General features: G+C 42.7%; 1 protein-coding gene across 3 annotated transcripts in view; it reads left to right on the forward strand.

Moving 5' to 3' along the window:
- Positions 1-16,793, forward strand: part of LOC139539607 (AT-rich interactive domain-containing protein 3A-like) — a 57,087-nt gene continuing 40,294 nt past the window's right edge. For 2 of the 3 annotated variants that reach the window (XM_071342697.1, XM_071342696.1), the window contains exon 1: positions 1-216. The gene's annotated coding sequence lies outside the window, so the exon portion shown is untranslated. The remainder of the gene's footprint in view (positions 217-16,793) is intronic. The other variant, XM_071342698.1, reaches the window with a different exon arrangement.

The raw sequence follows: 16,793 nt of genomic DNA on the forward strand, positions 1-16,793 counted from the left end.
TAGTCAAGATACAATGTAACCTGTGAATCAAGCCATACATTGAAATCGGATTAGATGTGTGTAACGGAATAGAAATACCACAATCAATTGATATCAGTTTACTACTATATATGAAATATACAATCGTTAACCACCAGAACGCCTTAGATTCAGGAGGAAATCAGGAATATTTCTTCCGGTTCCCAAGAATGCAAAAATAAAACGGAAGCTGATTTGGTAAGTATTTTTTTTCTCTTATTGCGACTCGCACGCTCGGTCTGGAATTCATTATACAAGCAGGAGTCTTATCCTGCCTAATAATGTTGTATATGTTCCTGGGATAATTAAGATACGATATCATGTCTGATTCAACTTGACTAATCGGATACAGCCCAATGTGTACATGCCCCTTTTGATATTTAAGAATATGTTTATTTATATATCGCTTTTCATTACATGTTGAATCTCAAAGTCGCTTTAAAAACAAAACAAGCAGAAAACAATTTAACAAAACAAAAGTAGGAGGATCTGGCAGTTCTTGGTCGATGGTCTTCCACAGTTTTAGATGATGGGCAGTGCGTAAAGGTAGAATCTTGAGCGGATGGAGCATTGATAGTACAGTACGCAGGGAGTTAGAGACATCTGACAGACAGGCCACGGAGTTCTCCATCCGGCACCTCGTTTTCGATGTTCACAGCTCCTCCTCTGTAGGTAGGCTGGATCGTCCACCTGGGTGATGCTTTGGCGGCTGTAAAAGCGCCAGTAAGAACACCACTCCCAGTAGCAGTCCTAAAAAGCCCACTACCAGGGGAGCCTCTGCAACACCTCACACCGCATATGTGGCGATGTTCCAAGTAATGAAATGATCGTTTAGAATTTGGGTTGATTTTGCATTTGCAAATAGTAAAGTACATCACTCATATACTTTGTAATATATAAAAAGCTATTATATGTTGTATCGTAGCTTAGTGTGCTATGTTAGGCTACTTGTTGCTCACATTGGCTGTAGGAATTGGGAAGTTGCCAAAAGATTCTGGAAACGGTATTTACATTTCCTAAAGTCAAATTAAATAGAACTGTCAAGCGTTCAATTGACCTGCTTTTTGTGTTGATGTTTTCCACCACATTTAAGACAATATAGCCTGTTTGTTTAGTGAGTCATTTAAGTAGGCTACAAAGTAGCCACAACTCGACTGATAAATACATAATTTTAGTTGCTCATTTCTTGAAACGCATATGATGATCATTCTATATGTGGGCATATATTCGTTTCATGAAGTCATCAAGTTATCAAGTTATAAACATAAAAAACGATATACCTATTATATTTATCATGTGAATTACATTAGATGGATTGAATAGAATTAATTGGTCCTTTTCAGAATAGTCTTTGAATTGACTTTTTGTATATATATAAAAGTTGCAAGGGGATAGGAGGAGCGTCACGTAAAAGGCTTTGCATGGTCAATTTGATATCTGCAGTTGCCATACAGCGTTTACTGCGATAGTGGCTCTGCAGAAGTCAGGGCATTTATACTTCTTGGGCTTTGCTGAACAGAGGTGTTGTGTATAAGTTTTCAAGAAGGGGAGTTTGTGTTTATACTGGACCTCCCGCCCCCAACCTGTCGTCAACCAATCATGTCAATGCGGAGCTATATGGAGCCCATTTTACAACATTTGGGCGGCACACGTCGATGCGGTACGTAGCTGATTTGAATAACTGGTTATTAATATGTCTTAATTTCATATTAACCAGACAAATATCAACCCAAAACATGCTTTTCTCTCCCTATCATACCCAGCCTCCAAGGCAGTATCTCTACTTGAAAGTTTTGGACAGCATGGAAAATTATTTTATATTTTAGTGCAATTTTATGACACATTTCATGCAACTACTTATTTTGCCATGGGGCAGAGAGAGAGAAAAAAGTTTTACAGCTTATTTCCTGCAATTCTACCCATTTTGCCATGTTAATGATATCTGCCTGGGGCCATAAGAGACTGATGAAACCATAGTGGATCACTTTGTGCCTGTCCATATTGCAGTGGAGGCTCCTCAGAGGAACAAGGGCAGGACCATCCTCCTCAGTGAATTTAATTTAAAATATACATTTTTAAACATTTAGAAAGTTCTCCTTTTTAGATAAAACTATACTAAATATAATCACATCACCAAATAATTGATTAAAACACTGTTTTGCAATGAAGGTCTACCGTAGCCTCAACCACACTCTGTAGGGTAGCACCATGGTGTAGCCGGAGGACAGCTAGCTTCCGTCCTCCTCTGGGTACATTGACGTCAGTCCAAAACCTAGGAGGCTCATGCCTTCCATAGACTTTCACAGTAATTATGACAACTTCCGGAGGAAGTTGCAGCATGAACTGACATGTTGTCCACCCAATTAAAGGAGTAGAGAACGATCATGTGTACTGAATGCATAAGCTATAGTTAGCTAGCACTGCAGTGCATAAAATGTGGTGAGTAGTTGACTCAAAGAGAAAGACAATAGTTGAACAGTTTTGAACAAATTCATTTCTTCAAAAATGAAGAAGAAGCAATATAAACTGCTTACTGACTATACACTGTAAAGTTACTGCATGATTGTAGTGGGTTTACTAACACGTTAGTTCTGTTGACTATGATGTTACTTTAGCTAATATAGTGACAACAATGTAGGCTGTGTGTAGCGGTTATGATATTGTTCGGCTTGGAAAGGTTTTTTCGCCTGGTCACATTCAGATTCAGAGAATTTTAATGTGCTCAGAGAGGCAATTCATTTTGCAGCAGCTGATGTGTTGTGCATTGCAGTCCACAAACGAAGGGACAAGGTGAGAGGAGGAGAGCGCATAGAAGGAATACAACGTAGCTGCTATGAATGTGAACTGTTTTTACGCCTGATTAGAGGTGTAAGTCATTCTGCCGATTATGTTGAAAAACGTTTATGTTGGACTAATGATCACACCCTTGATCAGCTAGATGCAGGCAAGAGTGTGCAAGGCGGTATTGAATGTGTCACTCTCTGTCCATGTGTCACTGTCTGTCACCTACATTTCTCCTCTTGACCTGTGTGTACCTACATTGGAAAATTGAATTCGTAGACTAGGTTGTAGAAATCACATGATGGGAAAATTCTACTATCATGTAGTAGCCTAAACCTATTTATGTTACATTGAACTGGGTGAATAGAATGGCAGTCATTTAATATGCTGTAATAGAAATAAGGCCATGCTCATGAAAAACACAAAATCGTTCTCCCTCATCTTAAACGGCTCTGACCTCCACTGATTTATAGCCTACTGTAACTCAGCATCCCATACACATCCCTTTTCCAATGGAGGGCCATTTTCCTTATTTGCCTGCAATGAGGCCTCTTTAAGAAAAGGGGGATTTGCTCAGTGATTGGACCTCTGTGGATTATAAAAGTATGGTAGGCGATCAAGTTCAGGTCTTAAAACCCCGATGTCTTTGCATAATGAATGCAGTCTAATGAATAACATGCCTTGTTAAGGCAGAGTTTACGTTACTGCTGGCCACTGTTGTTGTATACAGGAAATGATGTTTGGAATGTGCTCAGAGTCCAAGCTGGGCTCACCAAGGGAGCGCTTTTGTAGTGTAACTGAAATTGTGAGTATGAAACAAGCAGGTACTGATGGTTTTACATGTGCCATTTATTATAAACTCAGCAAAAAAAGAAACGTCCTCACTGTCAACTGCGTTTATTTTCAGCAAACTTAACATGTGTAAATATTTGTATGACCATAACAAGATTCAACAACTGAGACATAAACTGAACAAATTCCACATACATGTGACTAACAGAAATTTAATAATGTGTCCCTGAACGAAGAAGGGGTCAAAATCAAAAGTAACAGTCAGTATCTGGTGTGGCCACCAGCTGCATTAAGTACTGCAGTGCATCTCCTCCTCATGGACTGCACCAGATTTGCCAATTCTTGTTGTGAGATGTTACCCCACTTTTCCACCAAGGCACCTGCAAGTTCCCGGACATTTCTGGGGGGAATGACCCTAGCCCTCACCCTCCGATCCAACAGGTCCCAGATGTGCTCAATGGGATTGAGATCCGGGCTCTTCACTGGCCATGGCAGAACACTGACATTCCTGTCTTGCAGGAAATCACGCACAGAACGAGCAGTATGGCTGGTGGCATTGTCATGCTGTAGGGTCATGTCAGGATGAGCCTGCAGGAAGGGTACCACATGAGGGAGGAGGATGTCTTCCCTGTAACGCACAGCGTTGAGATTGCCTGCAATGACCACAAGCTCAGTCCGATGATGCCGCCCCAGACCATGACGGACCCTCCACCTCCAAAATCGATCCCGCTCCAGAGTACAGGCCTCTGTACGGACATTGCAATTTATTGCCCTGGCCACATCTGCAGTCCCCATGCCTCCTTTCAGCATGCCTAAGGCACATTCACGCAGATGAGCAGGGACCCTGGGCATCTTTCTTTTGGCGTTTTTCAGAGTCCGTTGTAAGGACTCCATTTTCATACCCGTGACCTTAATTGCCTACCGTCTGTAAGCTGTTAGTGTCTTAACGACCGTTCCACAGGTGCATGTTCATTAATTGTTTATGGTTCATTGAACAAGCATGGGAAACCGTGTTTAAACCTTTTACAATGAGGATCTGTGAAGTTATTTGGATTTTTACGAATTATCTTTGAAAGACAGGGTCCTGAAAAAGGGATGTTTCTTTTTTTTCCTGAGTTTATGATTTGTACATAGTGTAGTTTAGAGATAATGGCTTTGTCTAGAAAGCCGAGAAGTCAGCTGATCTTTCCATTGTGGAAAATATTCCTAGCTCCTCCCTTTATTTCTGCACATTGTGTCTTGAATGCTCAATATACAGTTGAAGTCGGAAGTTTACATGCACCTTAGCCAAATACATTTAAACTCAGTTTTTCACAATTCCTTACATTTAATCCAATAAAAAATTCCCAGTCTTAGGTAAGTTAGGATCACCACTTTATTTTAAGAATGTGAAATGTCAGAATAATAGTAGAGAAAATGTATTTATTTCAGCTTGTATTTCACAATCCCAGTGGGTCAGAAGTTTACATACACTCAATTAGTATTTGGTAGCATTGCCTTTAAATTGTTTAACTTGGGTCAAACATTTTGGGTAGCCTTCCACAAGCTTCCCACAATAAGTTGGGTGAATTTTGGCCCATTCCTCCTGACAGAGTTGGTGTAACTGAGTCAGGTTTGCAGGCCTCCTTGCTCGCACACACTTTTTCAGTTCTGCCCACAAATTTTCTATAGGATTGAGGTCAGGGCTTTGTGATGGCCACTCCAATACCTTGACTGTGTTGTCCTTAAGCCATTTTGCCACAACTTTGGAAGTATGCTTGGGGTCATTGTCCATTTGGAAGACCCATTTGTGACCAAGCTTTAATTTCCTGATTGATGTCACGAGATATTTCTTAAATTATGTGGATACATTGTTCCTCCTCATGATGCCATCTATTTTGTGAAGTGCACCAGTCCCTCCCGCAGCAAAGCACCCCCACACATGATGCTGCCACCCCCGTGCTTCACGGTTGGCAAGGTGTTCTTCGCTTGCAAGCCTCCCCCTTTTTCCTCCAAACATAACGATGGTCATTATGGCCAAACAGTTCTATTTTTGTTTCATCAGACCAGAGGACATTTCTCCAAAAAGTACAATCTTTGTCCCCATGTGCAGTTGCAAACCGTAGTCTGTTTTTTTTATGGCGGTTTTTGAGCCGTGGCTTCTTTCTTGCTGAGCAGCCTTTCAGATTATGTCGATATAGGACTCGTTTTACTGTGGATATACAGTGGGGACGTGGTACCTTCAGGCATTTGGAAATTGCTCCCAAGGATGAACCAGATTTGTGGAGGTCTACAATTTTTTTTCTGAGGTCTTGGCTAATTTCTTTTGATTTTCCCATGATGTCAAGCAAAGATGCAGTGAGTTTGAAGGTAGGCCTTGAAAAAGTACTTGTCATGCACAAAGTAGATGTCCTAACCAACTTGCCAAAACTATAGTTTGTTAACAAGAAATTTGTGGAGTGGTTGAAAAACTAGTTTTAATGACTCCAACCTAAGTGTATGTAATCTTCCGACTTCAACTGTACATTTTGTGTTATAACATAATTATTCAGTATTTCCACTTAACACATGACACAAATTCTGGAATTATATATATTATATATTTTTGCTGACAACGTTCCCAGTGTCACGTTCTGACCATAGTTCTTTTGTGTTTTTGTTGTTTTAGTGTTGGTCAGGACGTGAGCTGAGTGGTTATTCTATGTTGTGTGTCTAGTTTTCCTGTTTCTGTGTTTGGCCTGATATGATTCCCAATCAGAGGCAGGTGTTAGTCGTTTGTCTCTGATTGGGAGCCATATTTAGGTAGCCTGTTTTGTGTTGGGTTTTGTGGGTGGTTGTCTTCTGTCTTTGTGTCTATGCACCAGATAGGACTGTTTCGGTTTTTCACATTTGTTGTTTTGTAATTTTGTAGTGTTCACGTTTATCATCTTTATTTAAACATGTTGAACACTAACCGCGCTGCGCTTTGGTCCTCTCCTTCGTCCACAGAAGAAAGCCGTAACACCCAGCATCAATCTGCAGACATTTTATGAAAAAGTTGTAAAACAAGGGCAATTTGTGGAACAGCGAGAACTTCTTCATCCTTGTCATTACATTACAGTATCTAAAACCAGTTTAAACTGGCAACTGATCTATGTCTTTAAGCTATGATTCATCCAATAGTTCTATTCAACGGTCTCTTTCCAGGCACAGTGAAAGTACACTCACCTAACAGCTTACTTGTTTATGAAAACACAGGCAAGATATGGGAAAAAATCAGGGTCTTATATTTGCTGTTGAAATGTTGTGTTTTTATAGACACGTAAATATCTCAATGTGGTTGAGTTTATATCCGTTTTAGCTATTGTGACAACTCTAGAAATGACATGCGTAAAAATATTGTTACTGTCCAATCTCACATTTACATTTGAGTAATTTAGCAGACACTCTTATCCAGGGCAATTTACAGGAATTAGGGTTAAGTACCTTGCTCAAGGGCACATGGACAGATTTGTTTACCTAGTCGGGTTGGGGATTTGAATCCGCGACCTTTCGGTTACTGGCCCACTGCTCTTAAGTGCTAGGCTATCTACCTCTATCTCTACAGTGAAATTACAGTTCTACTTGTGTGAAATAGGACAAATTATAAACACCCACCCCAAAATTATTAAGTTAGGATAGCCTGAACATGTGAAAGTTGGTATGGTGTCTGTTGCTTGTTCAGTAGTTGTGGTCAGTATTTGTGGTATTTAGTGATCAATAGTTGGGGTCAGTAGTTGTGTGGTTATGGTCATAAGTTGTTGTGGTCACTCGATGTGGTCAGAAGTTGTGTGGTTGTGTTCAGAAGTTGTGTGGTTTTGATCATAAGTTGTTGTGGCCACTCTATGTAGTCAGAAGTTGTGTGGTTGTGGTCAGTAGATGTGTTGTTGTGTTCACTCAATGTGGTCAGCAGTTGTGTGGTTGTGGTCAGTAGTTGTGTGGTCAGAAGTTCTGTGGTTGTGGTCAGATGTTGTGGTCAGTTGTTGTGTGGTTGTGGTCACTAGATGTGGTAAGCAGTTGTTTGGTTGTTGTCAGAAGTTCTGTTGTGTTGTCAGTAGTTGTGTAGTTGTGGTCACTAGATCTGGTCAGAGGTTGTGGTCAGAAGTTGTGTGGTTGAAAGTTATGTGGTTGTGGTCACTAGATGTGGTAAGCAGCTGTGTGGTTGTGTACAGAAGCTGTGTGGTTGTGGTCAGAAGTTGTGTGGTTGTGGTCACTAGATGTGGTAAGCAGTTGTGTGGTTGTGGTCAGAAGTTGTGGTTGGTAATTGTGGTCTGTAGTTGTGTGTTTGTGGTCAGCAGGTGTGTGGTTGTGGTCACTAGATGTGGTCTGTAGTTGTGTGGTTGTGGTCAGCAGTTGTGTGGTTGTGGTCAGAAGTAGGGCTGTGGTGGTCACGACATTTCATCAGCCGGTGATTGTCAAGCAAATAACTGTCGGTCTCACGGTAATTGACCGTTAATTAAGCATCTCCTGGCTTCCACACATAAATCCATGTCTAATAAATCCATGTAATATAGCCTACACCATCACAATAAATCCATTATTTATTTTCGACGGGTCTAAAGAACCATGATGTCACGTTCCTGTCCTGTTTTCCCTTGTTTTGTATTTATTTAGTATGGTCAGGGCGTGAGTTGGGTGGGTTGTCTATGTGTTGTTTTCTATGTTGGGGTTTTGTGTGTTCGGCCTGGTATGATTCTCAATCAGAGGCAGCTGTCATTCGTTGTCCCTGATTGAGAATCATACTTAGGCAGCCGGGGTTTCACGTGTGTTTTGTGGGTGTTTGTTCCTTGTTAGTGTTTCGCCACACGGGACTGTCACGGTAGTTTCATTTTGTTATTTTTGTATCGCATATTTGTTTTCGTGTTATTAAATTACCATGGAAACCAACCACTCTGCATATTGGTCCGATCCTTCTCGCCTCTCCTCGTCCGATGAGGAGGACGATATAGACTATCGTTACAGAAACACCCACCACCAAAGGACCAAGCAGAGTGGAAAAGGGCAGCGACAGCAGCAGCAGAAACAGACACAGGACTCCTGGACTTGGGAGGAGATCCTGGACGGCAAGGGACCCTGGGTTCAGCCAGGGGAATATCGCTGTCCCAAGGCGGAGTTGGAGGCAGCGAAGGCAGAGAGGCGCTGGTATGAGGAGGCAGCGCAGCGACGCGGTTGGGAGCCCGAGAGTCAGACCCAAAAATTTATTGGGGGGGGGTACACGCGGAGTGTGGCAAAGCCGGGTAGGAGACCTGAGCCAACTCCCCGTGCTTACCGTGGAGTGAGAGGGCGTCGTACTGGTCAGACACCGTGTTATGCGGTGGAGCGCACGGTGTTCCCAGTACGCGTGCTTAGCCCAGTGCGGGCTATTCCACCTCGCCGAACTGGTAGGGCTAGGTTGGGCATCGAGCCGGGTGTCATGAAGCCGGCCCAACGCATCTGGTCTCCAGTGCGTCTCCTCGGGCCGGCGTACATGGCACCAGCCTTACAAATGGTGTCCCCGGTTCGCCAGCATAGCCCAGTGCGGGCTATTCCACCTCGCCACACTGGCAGGGCTACGGGGACCATTCAACCAGGTAAGGTTGGGCAGGCTCGGTGCTCAAGAGCTCGTGTACTCCTCACGGTACGGTATATCCGGTGCCACCTCCACGTACCAGTCCTCCGGTGGCAGCCCCCCGCACCAGGCTGTCTCTCCGTCTCCTCCCTACAGGTGTGCCTGCCTGCCCAGCGCCGTCTGAGCTGCCTGCCTGCCCAGCGCTGTCTGAGCTGCCTGCCTGCCCAGCGCTGTCTGAGCTGCCTGCCTGCCCAGCGCTGTCTGAGCTGCCTGCCTGCCCAGCGCTGTCTGAGCCGCCTGCCTGCCCAGCGCTGTCTGAGCCGCCTGCCTGCCCAGCGTCATCTGAGCCGCCCGTCTGTCCCGAGCCGCCAGAGCTGCCCGTCTGTCCCGAGCCGTCAGAGCTGCCCGTATGTCCCGAGCCGCTAGAGCCGTCCGCCAGACAGGAGCAGCGAGAGCCGTCCGCCAGACAGGAGCAGCCAGAGCCGTCCGCCAGACAGGACCAGCCAGTGCCGTCCGCCAGCCATGACCAGCCAGAGCCGTCAGCCAGCCATGACCAGCCAGAGTCTGTCAGCCAGGACCTGCCAGAGTCTGTCAGCCAGGACCTGCCAGAGCCAGCCAGCCAGGACCTGCCAGAGCCAGCCAGCCAGGACCTGCCAGAGCCAGCCAGCCAGGAGCTGCCAGAGCCAGCCAGGAGCTGCCAGAGCCAGCCAGCCAGGAGCTGCCAGAGCCAGCCAGCCAGGAGCTGCCAGAGCCCGCCAGCCAGGATCTGCCCCTCAGTCCGGTGCTGCCCCTCAGTCCGGTGCTGCCCCTTGGTCCAGTGGGGTTGATATGGAGGGTGGTTGTTAGGACGCCACGGGGGCGATTAAGGAGGCGGACAAAAATATTGTTAAAGTGGGGTCCACGTCCCGCGCCAGAGCCGCCACCGCGGACAGACGCCCACCCAGACCCTCCCCTAGAGTTTTAGGTGGTGCGCCCGGAGTTCGCACCTTGAGGGGGGGGGGGGTTCTGTCACGTTCCTGACCTGTTTTCCCTTGTTTTGTATTTATTTAGTATGGTCAGGGCGTGAGTTGGGTGGGTTGTCTATGTGTTGTTTTCTATGTTGGGGTTTTGTGTGTTCGGCCTGGTATGATTCTCAATCAGAGGCAGCTGTCATTCGTTGTCCCTGATTGAGAATCATACTTTGGCAGCCAGGGTTTCACGTGTGTTTTGTGGGTGTTTGTTCCTTGTTAGTGTTTCGCCACACGGGACTGTCACGGTAGTTTCATTTTGTTATTTTTGTATCGCATATTTGTTTTCGTGTTATTAAATTACCATGGAAACCAACCACTCTGCATATTGGTCCGATCCTCCTCGCCTCTCCTCGTCCGATGAGGAGGACGATATAGACTATCGTTACACATGATATGAAGAAAATGTAGTCTATTTCAGAAGAAATGAATAGCATACTCTGCGTTGTCCTTATGTTAGGTCCTGATGTGGCTATGCCAAATGGCTGTGGGATACAGTAGTTCATTAAGCAAGTAAGATTTGCTTATAATTCAGTGCCATTATTTTATAGTATAAAGAATACAATTGAACAAAGCTATTCTGTGTTGAGCGATTAACAAAGAAATAGGTACTCGTATATGCTTAATTTCGAGTTCCTAATGAAAAATGCTGATCACAATGGGCGCCTCAGCGAGCGTTTGCGTGGCCAGGCACTAAAATAGAAATAGGTTCTATTTGTGACGCTAAACACTCTGCAAGTCCGGCCTCTCCCATCTCCTCGTTGGTCTTTAGGAGCATATACCCACATGGGTGATTGAAAGGTGAACTGACATCCACACTCCAGTCCTTTGTAGTAATGCACCGTAAATTTGGTTGCCAACCACCATATAAAGGGTTCAAAGAAGTAAAAAAGAAGCCTGAGGAAGGAGGAGAGATGACAAAACGGTAAACCGAATTCCTTTCTCATCTGTGGATTAATTGTCGGAGTAGAGGACCTTGTGCATTTCAGGTAAAATAACAACTCAATGTCTATATCCCAGTACAAATTAGCTAGCAACAGCAAGCTAGCTAGCTAAATTGCCATAATTGTTTAATGCTTTTCAACCTGTCTCCAAATTAACATAATTGGTTCAGAGTTTGTTTTGATATTTCAACCTGCGTGTCCTAATCGTGTCTGGTTTTGGGGTACAAAATCAACATGCCCGCGATGGCGCACACAGGCGCACGCACGTGTCCGGTTTAGTCAGCATGTAACTTTAGTTGTTCTACAAACGTTGGGCTATATGTTTTGATTTTTAATACATTGTAAGGCTGAATGATGAGACTCGAATGATGATTTGAAAAAGGTCGCTTGAAAGGCATGAGCTCTGCTTTGTTTTTTTGCGCAGGCTGTACACACTTCAATAGTCTCTCATTCATAATTTGACAAGCACTTAATATGCCTTGAATTTCACGGCGGTATCGCCTTTCTGGACGTAATGCACCCTAAAAAATGCCATGCCTTTTGCGGGCCTGAGTGCCGCGCATTCCGAAGCGACTCTCACTCACATGGCTCTCTGTCACGTGATTGGGTCTTTCTTGCAGGCTACAAGTGAAGACAGACACATCAGGGACGCAACTGCACGTGTCCTTATCCAATTCTGAGGTGCATATTGAAGGTATTGGAAGAACTGTCCACATTTACTTTTTGTCAGCCAACAAGATGAGTAGGCCTAATGAACAGCAACACCACTAGCCTATGTCAATCTACTATCCCCCAAAGTACAAAAGTCGACCTATTCTGTCCTAGAAATAAATATTCCAAACATAGTCTGTGACAGTTGTGGGATGCGATAGATCCCAAGTGAATACAACCACTAGCATCCCAAAAACGTTTTTATGCAATGTAGCTGATGCAACAGATCAGAACGTTTAGCTTAAAATGTTGATAAACTATTAGGCTATTTCTTCACATTATAAGTGCAGCAATGCACACATGGTAGTAGGCTATAAGCACAAATGTTCCATTAGCGGAAAACACCATTATCAAAAGTGACCGCAAATGCAATTATGCATGTAATGCTTTTATTATAAGGGTGCATTTTTATGGTGAAAATGATCTTCACCAAACTTGAAATTCACACGCTGCTTATATATGCCAGTTAGGCTCTATACCCCTTGTAAAGCGGTTTAATGTGCTTAATTCTAAGAAGTTATTTGGCCACTTTAGTTGTGATACAAACTAATTAAAACATATAGGCATATGGGCAAGGCTACATGAGGTGTGCGATTATGATTAGAAAAAGTCGCTAAAAAAGGCATTGTTTCTTACGCTGGACATAATTCACAAGTGATAATATATAATTCACAAGCACTTAAATAGTGAATGGAAGACGCTTTTCACCATGGTTTATTTTCATGCCAGCCAGGTAGGCTATACTCCTGTTGTAAAGAGAAGCAATGTGCTTAATATTAGGAAAGTTGAGAAATAAATATGGTAGGCCTAGCCTATAGAAAGCTGATGGGATCCTCGTCTTTTTGTCAGCGGCCATCACTCTGTTTTCTCCAGCAGTTGCATAGCCTATAGAAATGTTGCTCAACATGAGCTCATGGGCCCTCATGAAGTGTTTGATTAGATTTTCAAATACATTTGCATTGATGTCAGAGTGGTTAGAGGGACAATAGAGTGCTGCGTAGCAACAGTTATCAAGTTTGGTAGGCTACTAATGACCAGCAGCAGCATCAGAGCTTGGAGAAGCCTAATTAGCGTGACTAAACGGTCATGTGGAATTTGACTGCCTTCATGATTCGTGACCGCCGGTGTGGCTGTAATACGGTCACCGCAACAGCCCTAGTCAGAAGTTGTGTGGTTGTGGTCTGTAGTTGTGTGATTTAGTTGTTGTGTGGTCAATATTTGTGTGGTTGTGGTCAGTAACTGTGGTCACTCTCTTCACCTTCGTCATTTTTATTTATTGGATTTATTTCACCTTTATTTAACCAGGTAGGCCAGTTGAGAACAAGTTCTCATTTACAACTGCGACCTGACCAAGATAAAGCAAAGCAGTGCCACACAACACAGAGTTACACATGGAATAAACAAACATACAGTCAATAACACAATAGAGAAAAAAAGTCTATATACAGTGTGTGCAAATGAGGTAAGATAAGGGAGGTAAAGTCAATAAATAGGCCATAGTGGCGAAATAATTACAATTGAGCAATTAAACACTGGAGTGATAGATGTGCAGAAGATGAATGTGCAAGTAGAGATACTGGGGTGCAAAGGAGCAAAAAAATAAATAACAGTATGGGGATGAGGTAGTTGGATGGGCTATTTACAGATGGGCTATGTACATGTGCAGGTATCTGTGAGCTGCTCTGACAGCTGGAGCTTAAAGTTAGTGAGGGAGGTATGGGTCTCGAGCTTCAGTGATTTTTGCAATTCGTTCCAGTCATTGGCAGCAGAGAACTGGAAGGAATCATTTTTGCCCTCTGTGTCTGAGTATCCATAGCAACGGCTCCGTTTAGGCTGCTCAGTGATGACACAGAGACCGGTTAGTAGACGTCAGCTAGCAACTTTTTGTCACTCTAAACTCCGACAAACAGCTGTAACTTTTTATTGGTTGGAGCTATTCCTAATCTGCTTTATCCAATCGGAGGGGTACAGCCCATTCTTCTCTTTAGAGACAAGCAAACTGTTTTACAGGAGTTTTATTGAATCTGTATTGATGTTCTCGATGGTGGCGTTGTTTGGCAATCTTAATGTTTGCAACAAAATAGTTTGGACAGGGTGGTTAAGGTGGCCAGCAAGATCATCGTTGTGCAACAGGCACAGCACTCAGTGACATTCAGAACGCAGGTGGTGAGGAGAGCTGACAGTATCCTAGACTGTCCTGATCACCCCCTCCTTGACCATTTTGAGCTTCTCCCCTGAGGTCATCGTTTTAGACTTCCCAAACTCAATTGCAACAGATACAATTACTCTTTTATCCCACAGACCATAAACTTTCTGAATCTGCACACGAAATGAAATGTCTATTTATTGCTGCACTTTTGCACGATGATTGCTCCTTTTTATCCATCTCTTTGTTTCATGTTATGTGTATATCAGTTGTATGGTCGTCACTGTTTTTAATGTTTTTTTTTTTTTTTTTACCCTGACTGCAGAACAAATTTCCCAATTGGAACAATAAAGCTAACTTGAACTAGCCAGTTGAGTTATTTAGAGCATGGAGCATGATCCTGGAAAAGGAGGATGAAGCAAGTAAGCATTAGAAATGTTCTCTTTATCGTTCCAGGTTGTCCAGACTGGGAAAGTATTCTTAATCTTAACGCTAGCTTGTTTGTTCTGAAACAGATTGACAAATCATGGGAATTTGAAGAGCTATGAAAGACATTCATTCCAGCAGTCAAGCATTGCTAGGCAACAGTAGCCTTGACAACACTGCTCTCTTTTGGCTTAAGCAAGTGTGAGGAAACATGCTAACATACAGTAAATTTGTGCTTTTATATGAACTAAATACTGCACTCTGACCCACAAAACTAATTTGCTAGATTCATGATAGTGTTGTTAGACAAAGCAAGGAAAGTGAACTTCAAAACGTGATGTACACTACTGTTCAAAAGTTTGAGGTCACTTACAAATTTCCATTATTTATTTTTTTGTCCATTAAAATAACATAAAATTGATCAGAAATACAGTGTAGACATTGTTAATGTTGTAAATGACTATTGTAGCTGGAAACTGGAGATTTTTAAGGGAATATCTACATAGGCGTACAGAGGCCCATTGTCAGCAACCATCACTCCTGTGTTCCAATGGCACGTTGTTAGCTAGTCCAAGTTTGTCATTTTAAAAGGCTAATTGATGATTAGACAAACCTTTTGCAATTATGTTAGCACAGCTGAAAACTGTTGTTCTGATTTAAGAAGCAATTAAACTGGCCTTCTTTAGACTAGTTGTGTATCTGGCGCATCAGCATTTGTGGGTTCGATTACAGCTGTACCGTAAGATCTGTAGTGAATGTTTTGGTTCCGCAAACAGATATGAATAGCAGAGAAGTAGAGGAAGATTTCATACCCTCTAACTTTTTGTCTAAATTGTTGGGGTAGTGGTCAAAACGGCAGTTGTTTGCAAAAAAGTTACAGAAAATGTTGATGCGGTTACTAAAACAGCTGTAACTTTTATCAGAATATAATTTTTGGTATTTTTGGTCTGAAATTCTCCATGTTATTCAGGACAACACAGGTATTATTATTCAACTATTCAACTATTTATGGTACATGTTCAGTATGTGCTCTTGAAAAACATTTATGAAAACAAATATATTTCTTTTGGTTCAAACGGCAGATTTGAGTAGCAGAGAAGTAGACGATGATGTAAACGCTCAAACTTTTTTCCAAGTTGTTGCAAAGTGGTCAAAGTAGCTGATTTGTGTCAAAAGTTGTATTATTGCATTTACAGAGAATGTCAGTTGGAAGTGATGATGTCACAATAGGGAGCTTTAGAATTTTGAGGAAATGCCATAACAAGCGGATGGAGGACAACAACAAAAAATAATAACATAAAAAGTATAAAAGATATCAAAGGTTGTATACAAGCAACTCGAGTGAGACCATTCCGCACATTATAATGTTTGAACGGCGTTTCTAGCTTAAACGGTGTAGGCCGAGTAGCGTGCTAAAAAAGAAGAAGAAGAAGTACCGTATGTCGAAGATTGAAGCTGGGGCTTTTGCTGAGCAAAAGTGTAATTGGTTTCTCATATCACAAAGGTTGACAGTCCTATCTAAATCCACTTAACTTTGCTGAATTACATCCCATGATATTTGCAAAACATTCATAGCAGATAAGTATTTTTTAAATTTAACAGTTAAGAACAAATTCTTATTTACAATGGCGGCCTACCAGGGAACAGTGGGTTAACTGCCTTGTTCAGGGGCAGAACAACAGATTTTTACCTTGTCAGCTCAGGGGATTCGATCCAACAACCTTTCGGTTACTGGCCTAATGCTTTAACCCCCCCCCCGAAGTAACCAATTTGAATAAGCCTGCTCAGAGTTATGTCAAGAGGTAACGGTAACCACAAGGCCAATTAAATAAGTATTTGTTTTAAAAGAAGATTCTGTCAAATACTCTAGGCTTGAACTGAGAGCTTTATTTGTAGTGATCATACTGTCATAATCTTGTTGCTCAGATTTGCTACTATGAACTTTAAATGGACATGCGGGCTCCTGTTGTCTTCTATACGTTTTAATATCGTATGTCATCTTCTATTACTATTGTGTGTGTCTGGTTCCCACCTGCCTGCCTCTAAACTTCACTCCTGTAGTTTCCTTGACATTTTAAGGGGGAAGTGTTGTGAGTTTGCTCGTTTTCAGCTGTTGCTTTGCCAAAACACACATTCCTAAGTGTCTTCCTGGCACGGAAGCATTTTCTGTTTCTCCTGCCAAAAAAATAAGAAAATCACTACATCACTCTTTTAGTCTGAGACATGAGGGAATCCCGGCCGGCTGATAGTGACATACTGTAGGTGGAATGGAGCCTTGGTCAGGATCTTACTGTGGGTCGTCACTAGTTACCACAGCCACAAAGTAATAAACCCCGCCTATTTTTACAATTTCTCTTCTTAATATGATTTTAAACCTAACCTTAACCACACTGCTAACCTTATGACTAATCTTAAATAAAGAC

Source organism: Salvelinus alpinus, chromosome 15 (genome assembly GCF_045679555.1).
Source record: "Salvelinus alpinus chromosome 15, SLU_Salpinus.1, whole genome shotgun sequence".
Classification (NCBI taxonomy): Eukaryota; Metazoa; Chordata; class Actinopteri; order Salmoniformes; family Salmonidae; genus Salvelinus; species Salvelinus alpinus.